Here is a 22,624-nt window from a genome sequence, read left to right on the forward strand (position 1 = left end):
TGATAGGAGCCACCTTGAAGCTGCGACCATTCTGGTGCTCAAGAGAACAACAGTAATTCACCTAAAGGTTTACTGCCGAGTGGCACTGACTTCATCAATCATGAAGTGTTTTGAGTGGCTGGTAAGGATCATATAAAATCCCACATGCCAGTTACAATAGACTCTTTCTAGTTCGGTCACTGCTCAAACCATCCACTGATGATGCCATAGCCTCGGCCCTCCACTCCATCCTGTCCCACATTGGAAACAATGCCTCTTATACCAGGATGTTGTTTGTCAACTTCAGCTTGGTGTTTAACACGATGATCCCTCAGAGGCTGGTGGGTAAATTCTCCTCGTTGGGACTCAACACCCTCTCTGTAACTGGATCTTGGACTTCTTGACAGATGATAGCGAAATTCAACCACTCTCCATTGCACATCAATGGCTCTACCATGGAGAGAGTGAAGAGCACAAAGTTCCTTGGTGTGCACATAATAGGCAATCTAACCTGGACCCTGAATAGCTCCTCACTAATGAAGAAGGCCCAGCAACGTCTACACTTTTTGAGGAGATTGAGGCGTGCAATGCTCCCTGACCCCAGTTTAACAACTTTTTACAGGAGCACCATCGAGAGTACCCTGTGTGGCTGCACCATGGTGTGATACGGAAGCTGCAAGGCATCGGACCTCAAGAACCTGCAGAGGATAGCAAAAACCGCTGAGAGGATCACCGAGGTCTTCCTCCCTCACTATCTGTGACATTTACCAGGGCTGTTACAAACGAAGGCCCAAAATCCCTACCAACCCTAACCCACTACCATCAGGAAGGAGGTACAAAGGCACCAGGACTGGATAACAGCTTCCTCCCTCAGGCTGTGAGACTAATGAATACCATGTCACCACCAAGGTCTCATTACTCAGACAGCAAGCTGTTTACTTGTGCTGTGCACAACATGCGCTTTGAACTTTATTAACTATTTATAGTATAATATTTTGGTTTATGTGCTGTGTGCGATATATGTTGTGTGGGTGCACCGTGGTCTGGAGGAATGTTGGTTTGGTTGGTTGTATATATGTACAGACAGATGACAATAAACTTGACTTGAACGTCAGCTGTGGCCAGACTGCCTGCTTCTCAGGGGAAAGGGGAGCCTTATGCAATGGCACGTAGTTGTGTGCATCAAATCGAGTGTTAAAGACATCCAACAAGCAGGAAGAGAGGCATCACTGTTGTTGACGTGCAGAGTGGACTTATGGTCCATTAGGGTCTGAGTGCCCTGCCTTATGAGTCTCGTGTCTCTGGTTTCACAGAAATGGCTGTATGCTCTCTGAATAATCTCATAAAACAGTGGTGTGCAGAGGAGTATCTTTGAATGAATGACACATTAAACCTTGAAATAGATGGGCTCCTGTAGCAAAAGACCATGAACATACATTTAGTGGCCACTTTATTAGGTACATGAGAGAAGTTAAAATGGTCGTCATAAAGATAACTTGCCCTCAAGGCAGAAATTTGTAAGAGATAGACTAAGCAAGTAGTTAAATTTTAAATGTAAAACCTTACTAAACTGTTTCTGACATGATTTAACTTTTTCTGTATTGTTGATATAAGGCAACAGTTTGTAAAAATTGGAAACTTTGAGTTAGAGATTCTAAAGCAAATAAAACATGTACAGTATTAACACAGTTTAAGTTCAAATAGTAAAGCATTAGGTCAAAAACATCATCATGTACTAAGAATGTATTAGAACAGATTGATGTTTTAAACATTGCATGAAGTGTATGGCACAGATTAGATTGTGTGTTATGTTGGAAGCAAACAGATTAACAAGGAAAGAATTAAAACATAAAATCTACTGCACAAAAGTGCCACAATATGGTATTTGAAACAATATTGATGAAAAGAAATAAAAAAGGATTGAGTTGAAGTAGGCCAGGGACTGTAATAATGAAGCAAACATCATTTGTGGCAGAATGCCATTAAATCGGTGAGTGGGTTTATTAGTTTGAGGAGAGTAAACAAGAATATCAGGAATAGTTCGATATGCAGAAGTAGAAGTGGAACGAAGGTTCAAACATTCATTTACTGTATGATCAAAGCATGTATCCATACACAACTCTAAACAAAGAACATGAAAGTCGTTCAGAGAGAGAGACATCAAACCCCCCCCACAAAAAAGAATGGCTTCCTGATCATCAATCCCCCCCAAAACCCCCACCCCCCCACACAAAATAGAACAGGAACATTGACCCCGCCCAAAAAATGATACCTCCCCCACACAAAAACGAATACGTAGAACACAACAGAATATTAACTCCCAAACACCCTTCCCTCGCACAACAAAACAGAAAAGAAACGAGTGATAAGAAACACAGAATATTGAAAAACACAAGTCTGAAAATGTCCACAGAGCATAAACACAATAGTCCAATCCAGAATCGCAGAACCACAGTACCATCTTATGATACCACTGACATTCATCGAAGGAGAGGGACACCACACGAGGCAGAGAGGCCTAGCTGGCTGCCACAGTGATCCATACAGTGATAGACCACTCACAGAATACTGCTCTGGCAGTGATCAAAACGCAGGCAGTCAGCACTGAAAACCTTGCTCACCTTCCACATTCACCTCGATGTCTCAATCTTTCTTAACTCTTTAATCGGCAATTAATGGACGTTTTAAACGGCAAAATGGAGTCGAACATTGGCTCGCGCTGTCTCGACATTTCCTCACATCGAGACCATCCGAGTATATGAACACTTCCTGGAATCTTCTCAGAAACAGCAAAGTTCTGGATCACTCAAACAATCTCCAAACTGTAAAACGCAGGCTCTAACAGTCCCGCAAACACATTTAAGGTGAAAAACAGATGTAAGAGAAGTAAGAAGAGCTATTTTTGTGAGCTATCTGGAAGATGTTGACTGAGGGAGTGTTGTATGCTGGTGCCATCTTGACCAGAATCAAGTAATGAATAAAACATAAAACGTAGGTTTGAAATGCTCAGGGGTCAGATAGTTCAGGAAATTGGTAATTATTTTGCAAGATCAATAAGATGAAATATGGGATCTGTGTGCTTGAGTGTGAGAATGAGAATGAGAGTGACAGTGAGAGAGAAAATAGGAGGAAAAGCAGATGGAAAACATAAAGTGATGTAGCCACTCAGAGAATGAGCCTCTGAAATTCCAAAGAACAGATTGTAATGTCCATCTTTATTATTCATTGTTCCTTTCTACTTGAATCTGTTTCTTTTTCTACTGATGTTGCCTGATTTGCTCAATGCTTCCAGCTTCTTCTGTTTTAATTGGCAGAACAAGAATTTATTTATAGTTGTTCGATCTTGGAGACTGAAGTTTTAGACAAAACAATTAACAAATAAATACATGTACTCAAGAGTTACAGTAATACTGAAATCTATGCTGTTCATATTTTGAAATAATACACAGGTCATGAATACCCATTTTATCTGTGGTGCTTTATGTACTTTGGATGTCCTTTAACCTCATGCAATATTCTGACACATTCTAATGGATTTGGTACCACTGGGAGTTGCTACAGAATTGAGAGAAAGTGCAATGTCAATATAGTATTCAGGATGATCTCCTAGCAATTGCACATTAAAACTATCCAGGCAGTGTTCTAAACTTAAAATCATATTTGTGTTTTTACACCAGAGATAAAATCAACCCTGCTAACTTAACTGCTTCAATGCTTTTCAATCCCTTGGCAAAGAAATTTTGCCCATCTTTATATCTGTGATTTGCACACTCCACTGTTAAGATTAAAGTTAAGATTGAAGTGATGAGATACTGCACAAAGTGGGGGTTCCATGGGGCATTGGGGACATTCTTTTAGGCACTTGGAGGAAAATTTAAATGAAATAGTTATCTTGGGCTATTTCTGTTAATACTATTACCCATTTTGGTATAATTTTACTAAGTTGGCTTGTTATCTATTTAGAAAGGAAATGTTGTGCAGTGCTGGGAGAACTTTGTAAAATATTTACAATATAGGGCATGTGTCAAAAATGCAATTTTATTACATTAATCTATAACCATGTAAATGCAATTGAAAGTATATGCCAAGCTATTTTGGAACGATTATGAAGAGTGTTATTGCTGCTTATCATGGGAGTTGATAATATTCTAGTTTATGTATTTTATTCTAATAATGGGCATATATCTAAAGTTTCTTCACCCCTCCCACTGAACATCAGAGATAAAAAAGTTAAGGGTTACAATGACTATAGACTTTCTGGCTCTTAGATTTATTTTAATTTAAACTAACACAAGTGTCTTATTCAAGGCTACACACACTATGTGAGACCTTTATACTATTACTATTTATATTATTACTGTAACTCTTGAGTACATGTATTTATTTGTTCATTGTTTTGTCTAAAACATTATGTCTGAAACTCCAGTCTCCAAGACTGAACAACTATAAATACTCTTTTCCTGCTAATTAAAACTGAAAATACTGGAGAGATTCAGCAGATCAGGCAGCAGCAGTAGACACAGAAACAGTTGATGTTCCAGTTCTGGGACCCTTTTTCAGGACTGGAAATGCAAGGAAGAAAAAAATGTGTTGGTTTTCAGTGACAGTAAGGATTGGGGAGAGCTGTGTAGAACAAGATAATACCTCCGATTGGCGGAGCTAAATGGGTTAATGGAGGCAGTTATAGCAGTAGTTGAAAGCAAAGTGTTCTTTCCTGCCTGTGTTATATAGCAAAGTTGTGGGTCAAGCCCAATAGGGTAGACTATACGAATAAAAGAACTGAGCAAAAATTATGCCAAGCAGAAATGAAAGAATGAGTCATGGAGAATTTGACATTTGAGTCCTGTAGGTTTCAACATGCCCCGATAAAAGATGAGGTGTTATTCCTCAAGCATGCATTGAGTCTCATTGTAGCAATGCAGGGCGGTCACAGATGGAGTGGGGTGGTGAATTAAAATGCTTGGCAACTGTGTTATTAAGTATACATAATAAGGAACTTCATCCCCAGTGGGCAATGTGAGGTGTTCACCCTGAACCGGAAGCCACAATAGCAACCTGGTTGCATGTGCACAGGGTTGACCAGCAGTTCCGTTATAAGATGTTATAATGTAAACCCACGCCAGGTTTGTCTTTATTTAGAACATAACATGGTGTCAGAGGATGGCATGAGGTCTAAACACAGAGAGTAAATACATACCGTGCACGACTGAGCAGGAAAGGTGCTAGCAGCAAGTGACGGAGGGAAGCTGGCCAGTGAAGCAAGAGAGAGCACGTTGTTCCAGAAGTTCAGAAGTCACCAGTTTCACTGACAGAGATTCAGGTGGGAGGCTCAGAGCTCCCATCACAGATAAGCTAAGTTCTCCCGCACCAATGCAGCTTACTGGCAATCTAACACTTCAAACAGGGATTCAATATATGTTCAGCTGTTAGCGGAGTGGGAGAGATTGATGAAAAGTGGAAAGCATCTATTTTTCTGCATGTAATAGGCAAGACATCTAAAACAGCTTTCAAATTGATGAGACAGCTTTTACATTGGACACTCTGATGACAAAATTTAAGGAGTATTTTGTCCCAAGTAAAATCATCACATTTGAGAGATATGTTTTTTCCAGTGGTTAGCTTCAACCAATACTTAGCTGACCTTCACACACTGTGTAAGTCCTGTGAATTTGGAGATTTGAGAAGCTGACTAGTTAGAGACAGAATAGTTTGTAGAATTCCACATAGTGGACTCAAAGAAAGACTGTTGCATGTATAATATTTGACACTGGAAAAGGCTGTGAATGTGTGTAGGGCAGCAGAGACCACATGAGCTCAAGCTAAGAAGCTGTACAGGGCAGACACAACAGTGCATGCTGTGAACACAGAGGAGCAGTGCATAAGGCATTTCTCAAAGCAACAGCAAAGCCAAAAGGAAGGCTCAGACAGCAAATGTAGAAGTAGTCACATTCCAAAGACATGTCTAGCTTATGGAAAGTCCTGCAATAATTGTGGGAAGAAAAACCATTTTGCAAAGCACTGCAAAACTGGGGCTACCAAGAGAAAGGTGCTCGCGGCTGATGAGAAAATGGAGGAATTCTTTATGGATTCTTTACACACTGTTGGTGCTGGTAAAACAGAATGGGTCATTCCAGTGGCTGTAAGTGAGACAGAAATACCATTCAAGCTTGACACCAGAGCCCAGGTGAATCTGTTATCCAAGAATGATTACAAAAGCCTTAAAGTAAAGAGCAAGATTTACCTAGTGAAGTTAAAAGTGACAGCCTCACTGGAGAGGACATTCCAGTAAAAGGAATGACCTTCAAGCACAAGGGACGGCATCTAAGTTCACAGCTCCTGATTGTAGAAAAGAGAGTACACCCAATGTTAGGTCTGTGTGCATGTGAAAAGCTCAGCCTAGTGAAAAGAGCTTTCACAGTGGCTTCACAGACCAAATATGATCATACAACATTCCTGGAAGAGTATGCAGGTGCCTTTGAGGAGCTTTAATGTTTAGCTAATGTACACAAAAATTCATACAAATGAACAAGAGACAGTGACTCCTGTTGTCCAAGCAAACAGGAAAGTTCTGTTTCCACTTAGAGATGAACATAAATAAGAACTAGAATGGAACAGATAAATGTCATACAGAAGATTGAAGATTGGGTGAGCTCACTGGTCGTTGCACAAAGGAAAAAATGGAGCATTGCGGACATGTCTTGACCCAAGAGATCTTAATAAAGCCATCAAGAGAGAGCATTTTAAAAATTGCCAACATGGGAGAAAATCATGTCCCAGATTGCAGGTCTTAGCTTAGCAAGCTTGATGCATCATCTGTGTTTTGGCAGATGAAGCTTGATGAGGCAAATTCGAGACTGTACTTTTAACACACCACAGGGAAGAGATCATTTTCTTCAGCTACCGCATGGGATTCTGCCCATACCAGAAGTCTACCATAAAACTAACCACATGACCTTTGTGGGCAGATATACAGGCCTGCGTGGACATGATTGACACCTCCAGTCCAGTATCTCCCGATAGAACACAGTAGATTAGGACAGCAGTGGGGACAGATGAAACAATGAAAGTACTCAAAGAGTCAATACAGAAAGGATGGCCAGCAACTAAGAAGATACATGATGGGCATCTTGGTGAGGAAGAAAGTAAACATAGAGCTCATGAGGTGACATACTGGCCAAGAATGAACCAATTAGCCAGCTTCATTGAAATATATCTTACCTGCAGACCAAAGCAGCAAGTAGAACCACTTACACTACACCCTGTCCTAGAGAGACTGTACTTCAAAGTTGGAGTGGATTTGAGTCATCATTTTGTTGTAATAGACTACTTTTCCAATTACCAAAGGTTGGCTCACTGCAATCAACATCCAGCAAAGCAGCTGTCGCTTTCCTGAAAACTGCAAGGCATGGAGTTCAATGTGAAGTAGTGTCCACAATTTTTGAGCTGTGAATTTGAGTCTTTTGCCAATGTTTGGGGGTTTTAACACACAACTTCAAGTTCATATCACGCAAAATGTAGTTCAGTCAAGGTAGTGAAAGGCCTCCTGAAGAAAGTGCAAAATGGTCAAAAGTGCTCCACTGTAGAATGGCTTTCCACCAGCCCAAATGCTGATGGATCAACACATATGCACTAAGCAGGTTGGGCAGCATCTGTTGAAAGGAGCAGTCAATGTTTCGGGCCGAGACCCTTCGTCAGGACTGTTTATACTTGTTGTACTGCTTATTTGTATATGTTGATTTGACCACAGCATTTGCAGTGTACTTTGTGTTAACACATGTGCACTAACCTTCCAATGCATGAAAAAGGAGTACACAGGGTCAAATTGTCTAAGGTGAAAGGGAAAGAAAAACAGAAAGAGTATCATGACAAGACTGCAAAAGGCCTACTATCATCCTGATGCCTGGAAATCTGAGATAATGATTCTGGCATACAGGAATATGTGCAAGAGGAAGTAGCTCCACATTCCTATGAGACCGAAACAGAGCAAGGGACACTTCTGAGAAGGAACCGTGTGTATCTATGACCACAAGCTCCAACCCACGGTGTCACCCCATTAGTACACCAAAGATCCAGCATATGCAAGAAATGAACATATCGATCAGAGTTCTCAGAAAGACATGAACATTGGTGGCACAATTACAAGTAACACACCAGTGGAAACATATAGCAGACTAAAAAGGGCCATTAAATCACCTCAGAGACTGACTGAAAGTTGTTGAGTGGATAAGGGGCTGCAGTTGCTCATTACAATTGAAGCTGAAATGTTGAACAGTTGAAAATTCACAAAAAAATGAGAAAAGAGACTAGTTACAGAATGTAGACATTTTTGTTGGAAAGGATAATTGCTCCCTGCAGGCTTACAGTAGGAACACATGGTATTGTGTTTGTTTTTCAGTCAAGTACAAGATGTGTTATTACTTATTTAATTCCTCACACGCCTCAATTTTGGCACATGGGGTGGCACCTTTGCTGTTTTTTTAGTGTCTGTTTTACAAGGTCAGGTTGCTAGCTGAGCCCTCAACCCAACACCAGTGGAACCTGGGCAAAGAGTCGGCTGGATTTGAACCCAGGACCTCTTGCCCTGAAGTCTGGTGCAAATGCCACTACAGCATTGACATAGACTTGTGTTATTATCTGTGCATAATAAAGGACTTCAAATGCCAGTGGACAATGCATGGGGTTCCCCTAGAAGCAGAAGCAACGAGGGTGACCTGGTTGCACGTGCACAGGGTTGTGCAGCAGTTCAGTATAAAATGTTCTAATGTAAACCCCTGCCAAGCTTGTCTTTATTAAGAACAAACATACCAGTAACTGGATGTTTATCGCCACACACATGGATTTAATGCAGGTGTTCCACAAAACGGTTTACAAATCTATATTTAGTTGTCCAATGCAGAGGAGCCACACTATGAACACCAAATTTAGCACCCTAGAAGTTCAAGTGAATTGCAGTCTCCTGAATGGTGGGAAAGGAAGAGGTATTGTGTTTCCTATGCTTGTGTGGGTGCCAAAAACAGTCCTTCCAGGTGAAGCACTGATTCACTTGCATATTTTCTAACCAGCGTAGTCTTACTCAACTCACTTTTCTTTTCTCTTTTTTACAATTCTGACGACTAGTCCATGACAGAAAATTTTGATTTAGATTAGATTTATATTTGTTTATCACATGTACATTGAAACAGAGTGAAATGCATCACCTGCATTAACAATCAGCATACTCAAGGATGTGCTGGGGCAGCCTGCAAGAATTGCCACAAATTCTGGCACTGACACAGCATGCCCACAATGTTCAGCAGAACAATACAAGCAGCAACAATGAAACAAAACAAGACAACAAGAGCAAAACAAGCCCCTTTCCCACCCACCCATTCACATACACAGACAGGCCTCCAAACCCTGAGCAGGCCTCCTGTTCTTGGCCCTGGACTCTCAGGTATCTGGCCTCCAACCTCCAGTCCCTGCTCAGTCTCGCAGACATTGGCCTCTGATGTCTGGTCAAGTCAACTGGTCTTCAACCACCGGCTTGCCGAGCTCTGAACTTCATCCTTTGGCTTTGTTCTCTGGACTTTGCTTACGTCACATATTTGCATAGGTGCCAAAACAGTCCTTCCAACAATACCAAACCTAAGACTTGCCAATCATGGGTTTGACCTTAGTCCACGACCCCAATGGAAAACCAGTTGAAAAAATTAGCGTTACATAGTGTCTTTCATTACCTTCCCTGTTTTCTTCTGTTGCTCATCCTGTGTGATCTGTCCAAAGGCTATGATTACCAGATCTACCATTGCCCCTATATCAAAATTTCAAACTGCAATATATGCTATGTCAAATAGTTAACGACATAGCATTCCTCCAAACCATAGGAAGAATTCTTCCCAGGAAAATTGCCACTGACCAGGCATATCCATGCTGACAAATTTCTTCAGTCTTCAAGAGACATTTAGGACCCCTGGCCGACTTTTATAACTCCAGGTACAGTGCACACTGTTCATAAAGTCATTCACAAAGCCTATTCAATTTAGTCACAACAGAAACAATTAATAAACAATAAAACTGCCAGAGCCTTTGTGGTACAATCAGCATGCCTGGGCTTGCTATGTTTACATAAATCCTGTTTCATGAAGACCATAAGATGGAAGCCTTGTTCTCTAAACAAGATGGAACTAATTTTTCTCATTGGCATTAAGTTAAACACAGGCTTTTGCCCAGCAGACAATACCCCCTCTTGAGGAAGCCAATGGTTGCCAATTTTTCCTTAAGTATGGGTTTTAAATGGTGCTAATCCAATGAAAAAGGAAAGGCATCAGCTGAGTAATCATTGCCGGCTGAAGCTAATTAATTTCAGCTATAGTTGAAATACGAAGTAGTTGCGGTATGCAGCATAAGGGTTATATATCATACCACAACTGGATCTGAATCTGCTCTCATACAATAAAGCTTGTGTCCAGTACAATTTAGATTAATAATCCATGTCAGAATGCAAACACTATTCATATCTTGTATTAAGAGTGACTCTAGTCAATATGGCACCGAGTTGTGATCTCCATCGAGGTTGTTGCTCAGATTTAGTTGGTTTTTTTTAAGGTTTCTAGTGATAGTTTGGAGGACAGAGAGGAAAGTTAGGGCTCAGGTTAGGGTCTAGGGACAGCGATGTGGAAGAATTAGAGGTTAGGCCAGAATCTAGGCACACCACGCTCTTCTCTTAAAGCCAGCAATGTGTTCGTCCATGGATGGATGTTAGAATGGCAAGCAGGGAGAAGGTTAGAACAGGGTACTGAAGTGAATGATAGGTATGATCATATTGAATGGATGGATTATACCCAAATGACCTACTTCTGTTTCTGCTTTCTAGTTTCAATGTTTTTATGGATCATTGAATTAATCTGTCGTGTTAATGGGTCTAACACTCCCAACCCAGTAGAGCTCACCTTTTAGCGCTTGTTATGCCTCTGTTAGAAGGTTGCGAGTTCAACTCCTGCTACAGAACTCTGAGTGCAAAAAAATCAGCTGATAACTAGCGCAAGGTTGAGGAAGGCCTGCATTGTCAGAAGGCAGGCAGGACCTTGGTTTAACATCTCAACTTAACAATACAAAATGTTTTCTCTGAAGGGAAAAGTAGTCCTTCTCAGTTCCCTGGCCAATCTGTCAGCCTTCAGCAAATAACCTGGTCACTATCAGCTTGTGCAAACTGCTCATCATTTGCATAAAACAGTGGATATATTCAAAAACCTTTTGCTAGCAGTACAATGCTTTGTGAGAGCGGGATAGAGAAATGTCACCTTTCATCTTGGAAATGATGTAGAATGAATCAACTATTTATTTTGTGTGTAAAAGCATATAACCACCTCTCTGTTCTCCTCCCTCAGATAACAGGACACTGTAGGCTCGGGATCTCTTCTCTTCGAGGTCAGTTGTCCTAATTTTTGATTAAAATGCTCAATTTCGTCTTCCAAGCACCAGATCCTGTTGAAAATAAATAATGGCAGCCTTACTCGATAACTCAATAACTTGTTTCTCAGTTCCTATCACAAAGAATTGAAGCTGGATACCAAAATGTTTAACTTCATACTGTGTACTCAAGAAGGAGCTCTACCTGCCGAAGGGCCCACCAGAAATTTAGATGCCCATTTGCAGCTAGATAGGTTCTTGATTATTAAGGGCATCAAAGTTATGGGGAGAAGGCAGGAGAATGGGCTTGAGAGGGAAAATAAATCAGCCATGATTGAACGGCGCAGCAGACTTGATGGGCTGAATGGCCTAATTCTGCTCCTCTGTCTTATTTGATTAATTACCTGACTCAGAGTGAAGGGCAAATTTTGCTCTACATTTTTTCTGATACACACCTTCAGAAGGGTAGACTCTCTTACTGGAATATGGGAGCTGGGGGGGGGGGGGTTGCAAATATGAATTGCTCCATTTTGGTGCATTTCATGATATCATTTAGATCCTACAAAATGTTTCAAAAGCAAAATTGCATGGCAATGTAGGTAGAAACTAAAGTCATGCAAAGCTGGATGATAACATTCAGGCGGGGTTACTCATATAGTTATTGGATAACTTGATGTAGTCAATATGACTTTTAGCAAGGTCTTACACTATAGGCTGGTTAGAAAATAAAAGCCAAAGGAATCTAAGGGAATGAAAAATTAAATCCAAAATTATCCTTAGTGGCATGAAGTGAAGGGTAATGCTTCACCAATATTTTGTGACTGGAGGTTTTTTGCCCTGTAGGCTTCCACATTATCCAATCGTTTGCTTTTTGCAATATTTGTTAAAGACATACCGGTAGATTTAATTGTAGGGACAAAATAAACAAGTTTGCAGATAATAAAAATATCAGTGTAACTGACAGTGTAAGAAAAAAAGGTTAGACTACCAGAAGCTACAGGCTGAAAAGTTGCAAATGACATTTAATGTAGAGAAGTGTAAGGTAATGTATTTGGGGAGGTACAAGGCAAGGGAATAGACAATAAATGTTAGGATATTGAATGACCTAGAGAAACAAAACACACCATGGCATGTTTGTGCCTTACAAGTGACAATTAGATTGGTAGATACTAAAAATCTGTATTTTTAGTACCTTTACGTTATTAACGAGGTGATTTTCCTTATTACTGGGTACAAGCAATGTGAGAGTAGGGAGGTTTTGGTAGAGCTGAATACAAAAGACTTAAGTACTGAGTCCAGATCTAGTCATCACATTACCGGAAAAATATAATTACAGTGCAGAATCTTCAGAGATTTACAAGGAGGCTATTATGAAGCTAGATTGGATAAAGCAGAATTGTTTCCCTTGGAACAGAGAAGAAACGGCAGACTTAATTGAGCTATATGAAACTCTGAGGGGTCTAGAAAGAGTAAAAGAAGTACCTATTCCCTTATCAGAGGATTATAATGTGAGAGAATGGATTCAAGTAAGTAACAAAGGGATTAATAGGTAGGTGAGGAAAGGATATTTGATGTTTGGAACTCACTGCCTTAAAGTATGGTGAAGGGAAAAGCCCTCATCACATTTACTTTGACATGTGGTTGAACAGACAGATCTGCAGGGCTATGAGCCTAGTGATGGAAAGTGTAAATACATGCTTTGTCTATGATTCCATACTTCTAAAACCTAAACCATAATCATTTTGACAAGAGGAAGGAAGATATATCACATGTGTCTCCCATCCATTGTAGAATCTATATCATTCTATGGAAATCAATGGTAGAGAAATGAATGGGATTCTTTAACTATCAGGGGCCATTCCACTAAGTTAACCTCACTTAGTAACAATGGACATTTATCCTCATCTTTCACTGACACAGTTTTTGGTAATTGCTACATAATTAAGTGCAATCTGTGTCACTTTACTGTATCAGTCTCTGCTTCTGAAGGCAGCTTCATTCACATGGAAAGAAGCAATATTGTCCAATTATATCATACTTGTGTTTATCCTCAAAACAAGTGGTATCCCGTTGCCTTACAGCCTTGACCACACAACCCCTTTCTCCCCCCCCCCCCCAACCTTTTAATCTATTCTAATCCCCAATTTCAAGATGGATTATGATCTGTAGGCATGGGGCTGAGGCACTTTTAAATTTAGTTGAGAGAGAGAACAAGTTGTGTCAGGCGAAGTACTCACAGTCAGATCTGTATAGTGAAGCAGCTCCTGACTTACATCTTATAGAGTGTTTGTCCCACTCCTATCAGGGAAGAGGATAGGCAGCATCCACACCAGGACCACTAGACTCAAAAACAATTCCTTTCCAAAGCCATCAGGCTGAGCAACACCTTCACCCATTAATCTACCCCACCATCACTACATCCACATCATCCACTCCTCTCCACAGCCCCTCAGCACCCTTCATCCCCCATGCACAGCCACTTTTCTTGTACATTGTGTTTTATAGGATTGCTTTTATATTTATAGTGTTTTACGTTTATTGTTGTTTTTATGCTGCATTGGATCTGGAATAACAATCATTTCATTCTCTTACACTTGTGCACTGAAGAATGACAATAAACAATCTTAAAGCTAACCATACTGGATTAGCATAACTGGAGTTTGAATTAAGTCACTTCATTCTGTTTCAGTAATAATTGAATCTGTTGCAGGTGAGATGATCAAACTTTGACTACATTGTACCAATCTTCATTTTGAGTTTGCTTACCTGTTCTGGAGTTCTCTCCCTCTTCGAGCTTCATCCAGCCTGACTCCATAAGAGGTCCCCTCCTCTTTGAGGAGTAGTCCCACCTTAGTTTCCAACAGCTGGTGATAAAAAAGAACAGTCAGCCCTCTAAGTCTAACTATTCTATAGTACTTTTATTTATTTGATATCCTTAGTATTGGTCTAACAAAAGCCAAGGTATTGGATGGAGCTTCATTTCTGACAATTCTTCAACACGTATAATGTCAGGGAGGCTGAGAATTACACACCCGTGGTCTTGATTCTAGAAAGCTATAATTGAATCGATGAATATAATCTGGATTGTTCCCAGTTCAATATGTCCAATAGGAAACTTTGCATGAAAAGGAAATAAAAACAATTAGTGTTCTTACTTTCAAGACGTTCCAATGCTGATGATTACATGTTGTAGTATAGTTCCCTATGTTCTTCACCATGTTCTTTGATTAACCGCTCTCAGTGGAATTATTAACATCAACCTTGCATGTCTCTAGTTATTGCCACAAGCTACAGTAAATGATTAATAAACTCAAGGGAAGGCAGAAGGTTAATGGGTAGGTGTGTGTGGATGGAGCAATGGGGAGGCAGGTGAACAAGAAGCAGATCACAATGATGGTGGAGACTGGAAGAGTGCTGTGTTAGGTCAACTGCAAGGTAACATTTGTTCCTGAAGTTTTGTTCCATCTTTCCCAGATTTAATACTGTTTGTTTTTTTTATTTTAGCAATACAGATAGAGTAGGCCCTTCCAGCCACACTGGCTCAATAACCTTAACAAACCCTATTAAACTTAACTAATCACGGGACAATTTACAATAATGAATTAACTTAACCAGTACATCTTTGGACTGTGGGAGGAAACCCACACATTCCATGGGGAGGACATACAGAGACTCTTCACAGAACAGCAGAGACTCCTTACAGAATGGAATGAACCCTGAACTCCAAAAAACCTCAAGCTGTAATAATGTTGCACTAATCATTATGCTACTGTGGCGTCCAATTCTAAAGCAGGGAGTCGTTACTGTGTTAAGAAAAAATTATCTTCCCCTGTATTTGATTACTTGTTTTTCCAATAAGAATCACTTAAGCAGCCACAAAACTAGGATGCAAGTCTACGGATTCAAAACACTTTGTTAGATAGACTCTTCGGAAGTTCACTGATTAAAGTGATTTACCTGCTATATTTCGTTTAATAACTTTAAATTATCTTCAAGTTCAAGTTAATGTTCAAGCTGAATCCTCATTCAACCATGCATGAATACAGCCAAATGAAACAACATTCCTCTGGGGCCACGGTGCAAAACACAGTACTAACAGACATACACAACACTGGGCACATAGAGCACATATAAAGCAGCAGTAAACAGTCACAAAATAAAAAGATAACATAACCCAATTCCTAAATGATGTGTCCCATAGAATGAGGAAGCATGAACAAGCCCTCAACAGTCCACTGACAAGTACATGCACGCAATGCAGCTTGTCTTCCACCGAGCAAACACTGGAGAGAAGGGGCCAGCACTCGACCCAGCACAGCCGCCACACCAGACCTCCTCCAGCTTCTCCCCTCCTGCTGGTTGTAACTCTGTGGTTTGTGGCCCAGTCCTTTCTACATCTGAGACCACACAGTTCTCCTACCATATGCTGTGTATTTAATATTTCAACAATATTGTAAATATATAGTTTGATTAAGCATTTTTTGTAGCTTGCATATGGTCTCCTCTACAGCTGTGATGCTCTGGTGCTTCTCCCTTTTCCCTTCTTCTATGGACTTCTATCCTCTACTATCAGATTCCCCCCCCCCCCCCCAGCCCTTTATCTCTCACCTATTGACTTCCCAGCTCTTTATTTCACCCCTCCCCTTCTCCTGGTTTCACCTATCACCTATTACCTTCCACTCCTTCCCCCACCTTCTTACTCAGACATCTATTTTCCATTCCTGTTTAAGGGTCTTGACCCGAAATGTCAACTGTACTCTTTGCCACACATGCTACCTGGCCTGTTGAGTTCCTCCAGCATTTTGTGTGTATTACCTATATCTAAGAAAACTTCTGATTTATTAATCAGGCAATTATTTGCGAAATGTGGCTTGGTTTAAAGCTAAAAGAGAGTTCAAGGAGCTTTAGCAAAGTTGTAAGCATTCAGCTTCTGTGAGTATAAAGAACTAGAATCTACTCTGTGTGCATTAAGGTTACTTCATGAACTTCAAGTGGGAGACAAAAGAGCTTGTAAAAGTAGTTGCAAAGACCAAAGCCCAGCTAGATGGAAGAAAGGAGTCAATGGAAGTATGAAATCAGAGGATTTATCAGATGATGCTGTGGATCAGGAAATCAAGAGCAGAGATCAGATCATAAAGGAAGGATTAATAAAAGAATACTCCAGTGAACTAAATGCACCTTCCCAAGATCAAGATGCACATCCTAGAAAGAAGAAAAAGGAAAAGAAAGAGGAGGATGACATGAGTGCTCTGGAAATGGAAAAGGATAGATAAGACCTAATTTCTCAAGGAATTCACAAATTCAGAGATACTCATAAAAAACTAGAAGAAAAAAGGTGAGAAAAAGAAAGACGTTGGAAAGGAGAGAAGTGAGAGAGAAAGAGAGAAAAAAGGAGAAGAAAGGTGTCCAGAGCTGTCAGAACCACTTACTGCCATCTCAGAGTCAACTCCTACAACCATCACCGAGGAGGCCAAAGAACCTGAGATTGCTTCATAGTCAATCACAAGTCTATTCTGCTAAACAGAGTGATCCCCCTTGTCAGTAAAGACATTATCCCTAACAAGCTGCTAATTAAATTTGCTGATGACACTACACTGATTGGCCTAATCTCAAATAATAATGAGGCAGCCTACAGAGAGGAAGTCATCACCCTGACACAGTGGTGTCAAGAAAACAACCTCTCCCTCAATGTTGCAAAAGGAGCTGGTTGTGGACTACAGGAGGAATGGAGACAAGCTAACCCCTATTGACATCAATGGATCTGGTGTTGAGAAGGTGAACAGCTTTAAGTTCCTTGGCATAAACATCACTGAGGATCTCATGAGGCTGTGCATACTGGCTGTGTGGTGAAAAAGGCACAACAGCACCTCTTTCACCTCAGACAGTTGAAGAAGTTTGGTATGGGCCCCCACATCCCAAGAACTTTCTATAGGGGCACAACTGAGAGCATCCTGACTGGCTGCATCACTGCCTGGTATGGGAACTGTACTTCCCTCCATCGCAGGACTCTGCAGAGAGTGGTGCGGACAGCCTAGCACATCTGTAGATGTGAACTTCCCACTATTCAGCTACATAACATCACAGGTTTCACCAATATATCAGTAAATTGGACTTGCAGCATTCTGCATTACTAATGTCCAAAAAGATCTTGTGATCACAAGAAAAACGTGCAAGAGAATCACTCACTGTTAGACTGCACACCGCCTTTGAGCACTGACTCTAACGCCTTTCTGAAGCAGGCAACAACACAGTGTACACTAAGTCCAGCTCCTCCACTAACAAGAGACTCACTGATGGGGTAGACCTGCAGTATTTGAACTACTTAATGTCCAAAAGTATCTTGCGACTGTATAAAAGACATTTAAAAAGACAAAAATACCTTTGGTTGACTCTGAAGAGGCTGCTGTGTCTGAATGGGCCATCATCTTACAGTAAGCTATTTTGGGATAGGTAAATTAGGTAAACTTTGAGAGTTGTCGTTGACATTTATTGTTACCTAATTAACTGCATGAAACCAAGTAATATGGTCAAATAGGATAATCATCATGAAACATTGGTTCAGTTTCCACTCCACAGATGCTGACTGTTCTGCTGAGGTCTCCCAATACTTCCTATTTTATTGCAGATTTCATTACAACAGACTAGCAGCAATCAGCACACAGGGTAGAGGACCAAAGAGTCTGTTATTTTGCTTTGATCATCCCACTTGGTGGTAGTAGTTATTACAAATAATATACCAGAAATGTATTTTTCATTCCTTTGATCTGTCCCATGATTAAATCAAGTTGTATATGTCTTCTTATTCTACATTTACATTACTCCATACCCCTTGACAGTGTTTGCCAATAAAATCTCCATTCTCAAGTCAAATTTATTGTCATACGCACAAGTGCACTTATGCACAGTGGCAGTGATAAACTTGAAAGCAACAACATCACAGGTAAAAGCATTAGAGATGCAATGTTCAAAAAGAAAAAAAAACATTAATTCATTATCCTCAGCCACTTAAGGGTAAAATTTCCAGATTTTCACTCCTCTTTCTGTATAAAAATTCAAGCAATTAGATTTCCCCTTGTTTTGGATTCAATGGAAAAGCTCATTTATATAATTTAATGAATCTACTTATCATTTTAAATCTCACTTAGATCTGAATACATAGAATAAAAACCAACTATATCCAGCCCCTCCCAAGAATTGAAACATTTAAACTCTGGGATCATGTTGATTAATCTGTGCTATAGTCCCTCCCAGGCCCATTTGGCATGGTGAGTTGCTGTCCTGAGAAATTAATATAATGCATTATCTGACACCCAACTTTGTCTCTGTAAAATTAAAGCAAATCTGAAAAGACTGAAATATGCTTACCGTAGTTCTATTTCTCCTACTGGGGCTCCCTCTAGTGCTTAAGCATTAATGTGCAAAAACAATTTACAGCACATAGTATTGCCACTGAATCTGGTTTTTAAAAAACAAAAATTATTCAACTATGTATATCTCACAAAATTATTGTAAATCCCTCTGGCTGCCCTAGAAATAATTTCTGATTCAGGACCTTCTTATAAATCTTCCCTGGGATATGTGAACAACTCTCTCGGTTTCCCCAGTGATGGGAGTAATTCAAGGGATTCTCATAAAAATTATTGAAAATGAATTCCTATGATTTTAAAGGCATTGACAATATCAACAGCTCTGCACCTCTGAAAACAAACAAACAAACAAATAAATAAATAAACAAACGGATAGATAAATAAATAAATAGACAGGTAGATAAATAAATAAACAAACAAACAAACAAATAAATAAATAAATAAATAGAAACTTCTTTGCCTTTAACATGAATCACAGTTTTTCTAACTATGGAAATTTTCTAACTATAGATATTTTGGTGTTAGTTTTTCTAACTAACACAAAAATAAAAAGGTGGTAAGAAGGATAGCTTGAAGGTGATATTTCAAGCCAGGTGGGAGGGAAATATAAAGGGTAGGAGAGCGGAACATAGGAGAAAGGGAAGGCGGAGGGCTACCAGGGCTAGATGATAGACAGGTGAGAAGAGGTAAGAGGTCAGAGAGTAGAACCGAAGAAGAGAGGAGTGGTAGGGAATCTTTTACTGGAAGAAGAAAGCAATATTCATGCTTTACCCAGGGAGCATGAAGGCTCAGAACATGGACTGTTTAATGAAGCCAGTGAAAAGGCAGGCATAGTTGAGGCCCATACTGGTGTCCATGGCTACCCCTCAAGTCTGGAGAATGTGGGAGGAGGTTAAAGACCAATTCTGCCAGATGGTGGAGGGGAACTGGCTGGTTCTTTTATTGTGAAAGAAGTGGAGAAGCTTTAAGGCCTTCTTGATGTGGGATAGAAGTGATTAGGGGCTGGACATCCATGGTGAAAATGAAGCAATCAGGGCCATGGAACTGAAATTTAGTGTGGAAATCAAGAGCATGAGAAGTGTTGCTGACGTTGGTGGTAAGGGACTGAACCGGGGGACTGAATGGTATGAGTGTCACTGACGTTGGTGGTAAGGGACTGAACCGGGGGACTGAATGGTATGAGTGTCACTGACGTTGGTGGGAAGGGACTGAACCAGGGGACTGAATGGTATGAGTGTCACTGACGTTGGTGGGAAGGGACTGAACCAGGGGGATTGAATGGTATGAGTGTCACTGACGTTGGTGGTAAGGGACTGAACCGGGGGACTGAATGGTATGAGTGTCACTGACGTTGGTGGGAAGGGACTGAACCAGGGGGATTGAATGGTATGAGTGTCACTGACATTGGTGGGAAGGGACTGAACCAGGGGGACTGAATGGTATGAGTGTCACTGACATTGGTGGGAAGGGACTGAACCAGGGGGACTGAATGGTATGAGTGTCACTGACATTGGTGGGAAGGGACTGAACCAGGGGGACTGAATGGTATGAGTGTCACTGACGTTGGTGGGAAGGGACTGAACCAGGGGGATTGAATGGTATGAGTGTCACTGACGTTGGTGGGAAGGGACTGAACCAGGGGGACTGAATGGTATGAGTGTCACTGACATTGGTGGGAAGGGACTGAACCAGGGGGACTGAATGGTATGAGTGTCACTGACATTGGTGGGAAGGGACTGAACCAGGGGGACTGAATGGTATGAGTGTCACTGACGTTGGTGGGAAGGGACTGAACCGGGGGATTGAATGGTATGAGTGTCACTGACGTTGGTGGGAAGGGACTGAACCAGGGGGACTGAATGGTATGAGTGTCACTGACGTTGGTGGGAAGGGACTGAACCAGGGGGATTGAATGGTATGAGTGTCACTGACGTTGGTGGGAAGGGACTGAACCAGGGGGACTGAATGGTATGAGTGTCACTGACGTTGGTGGGAAGGGACTGAACCAGGGGGATTGAATGGTATGAGTGTCACTGACGTTGGTGGGAAGGGACTGAACCAGGGGGACTGAATGGTATGAGTGTCACTGACGTTGGTGGGAAGGGACTGAACCGGGGGATTGAATGGTATGAGTGTCACTGACGTTGGTGGGAAGGGACTGAACCGGGGGATTGAATGGTATGAGTGTCACTGACGTTGGTGGGAAGGGACTGAACCAGGGGGACTGAATGGACTCAAGGTATGAGGACGCAAGTTCAGTGGGGCAGGAGCAGGCAGAGACAATGGGTCTACCTGGACAGTCAGCTGTGTGGATCTTGGGTAGGAGGTAGAAGCAAACAGTGCGGGGTAAGGGTTTAGTGGTGCACGGTACTTGGTATACTTGATATACTTGATATACTGAATTCTTCAAAGGGGCAATAGAATTGCTGGGCAAGGAATAAGCAGTATCTTCGGATTTTCAAAAGATCTTGAAATGGTAAAGCTTGGTCTCATGACCATGACCAGAGCATATGGGGTAGCAGGAGTAAGGATAGAACATTGGTCACAGAATTGAAAACAGAGAGTAGGGTCCAAAGGGAGATCAGGATGACAAAATGGGAGCAGTATTGGGTGTGCTCACATTTCACATAAAGGATTTATACTCAGAAATCAGAAGAATACATCAAAATTGATAGTTGACAACAAACTGCGAGGTATAGTAAATAGAGGACTGTCACCAAAATTAACACGATATTAATAAATTCCCTGAATATGGTTGTCGGCTAATCAACTTCAACGTGGATATGTGTGAGCAGTCATATTCTGATTGGAAGAAGGAGCGAGCTATACACTGCTTTGATAATTAGAATCTAAATAAGACCCAAAGAAGTGACACAGTTTCATAAGGCCATACAGATTAAAGGAAAAACAGTGATTTTAGAAAGCTAGGATTGAACAGTAGAGTAGTAATGTGCCACACTGTCTCTGTAAAAACCATAAGAAGCATGAGAAGCGTAAGTAAATAATGTGGGCCCTTTACTAAGACATACCCAGCAATGAAGTCCTATTTGTGCTCACTGTGGGTTATTCCACTCACACCTAACACCAGACTTCTGACACTATTCCAATCTGTGTCATAGAAGAATATTACCAAATAAAGTAAAAGATTCATAGATAGGCTCAAACATTTCTTCAAGAGATGCAATATCCCCACTGACACTTGGGAACTCCTGCTCCATAACACCTCCACTCAAAGCAGAGAAGAAAGATATAGGATGGTGTTGAAAACCCGGAGAACTTGCACTGGTAGTACAATGAATTCCTGAGTAAATTATGGAAGGGCAGCACCGCCTTGGAAACAAGCCATTCTAACCAATCTCATCAGCCACCTCCTGCATCATCTATGGAGGAATGGCCTGTTAGCCACTTCAGAACCCAGAACAAAAGCAGACTGAAGAAAATCAGCCTCATTCTCAAGTACTGTGTAAGAAAAAGAATAATGCTTGTTGCAACAAACAATCTGCCAGAAAAAAAACTCATTGCGGGTTGAACAGTATCTGCGGAAAGAACTTAATTGTCAATGTTCCAAGTTAAAACCCTGCATCAGCACTTTGTCTGGAAATATTGACAACTTGTTCCCTCCAACAAATACTGCTCAGCCCAATGAGTTCTTCTGTCAGTTTTTTTGTTGCTCCAGGTTCCAGCATCCGCAGTCTCTTGTGTTTTCAATAATGCTCCATGCCTTTCTGTGCTTGTTTCAAATTAGGTTGCCCTCTAGTGTGCAGTTAACAGTAAGCAAGAACATATTCCCTTGAAATGTCAATTCTGTGTTTACACAGACATCAAGAAATTGATATAGACAACAGACATATGAGTTAGAAAAATAGGTACATTTTGGGATGGGAATGTGT

At 40.9% G+C, this 22,624-nt stretch overlaps 1 protein-coding gene across 1 annotated transcript in view; it reads right to left on the minus strand.

The window, feature by feature from the left end:
* Nucleotides 1–22,624, minus strand: part of LOC140726342 (uncharacterized) — a 97,256-nt gene that overhangs the window by 68,885 nt on the left and 5,747 nt on the right. The window contains exons 4-5 of the mRNA XM_073042606.1: nt 14,134–14,231; nt 11,325–11,442 (exon numbers count right to left, since the gene is read on the minus strand). The gene's annotated coding sequence lies outside the window, so the exon portion shown is untranslated. The remainder of the gene's footprint in view (nt 1–11,324; nt 11,443–14,133; nt 14,232–22,624) is intronic.

This window comes from Hemitrygon akajei, chromosome 4 (assembly GCF_048418815.1).
Source record: "Hemitrygon akajei chromosome 4, sHemAka1.3, whole genome shotgun sequence".
Classification (NCBI taxonomy): Eukaryota; Metazoa; Chordata; class Chondrichthyes; order Myliobatiformes; family Dasyatidae; genus Hemitrygon; species Hemitrygon akajei.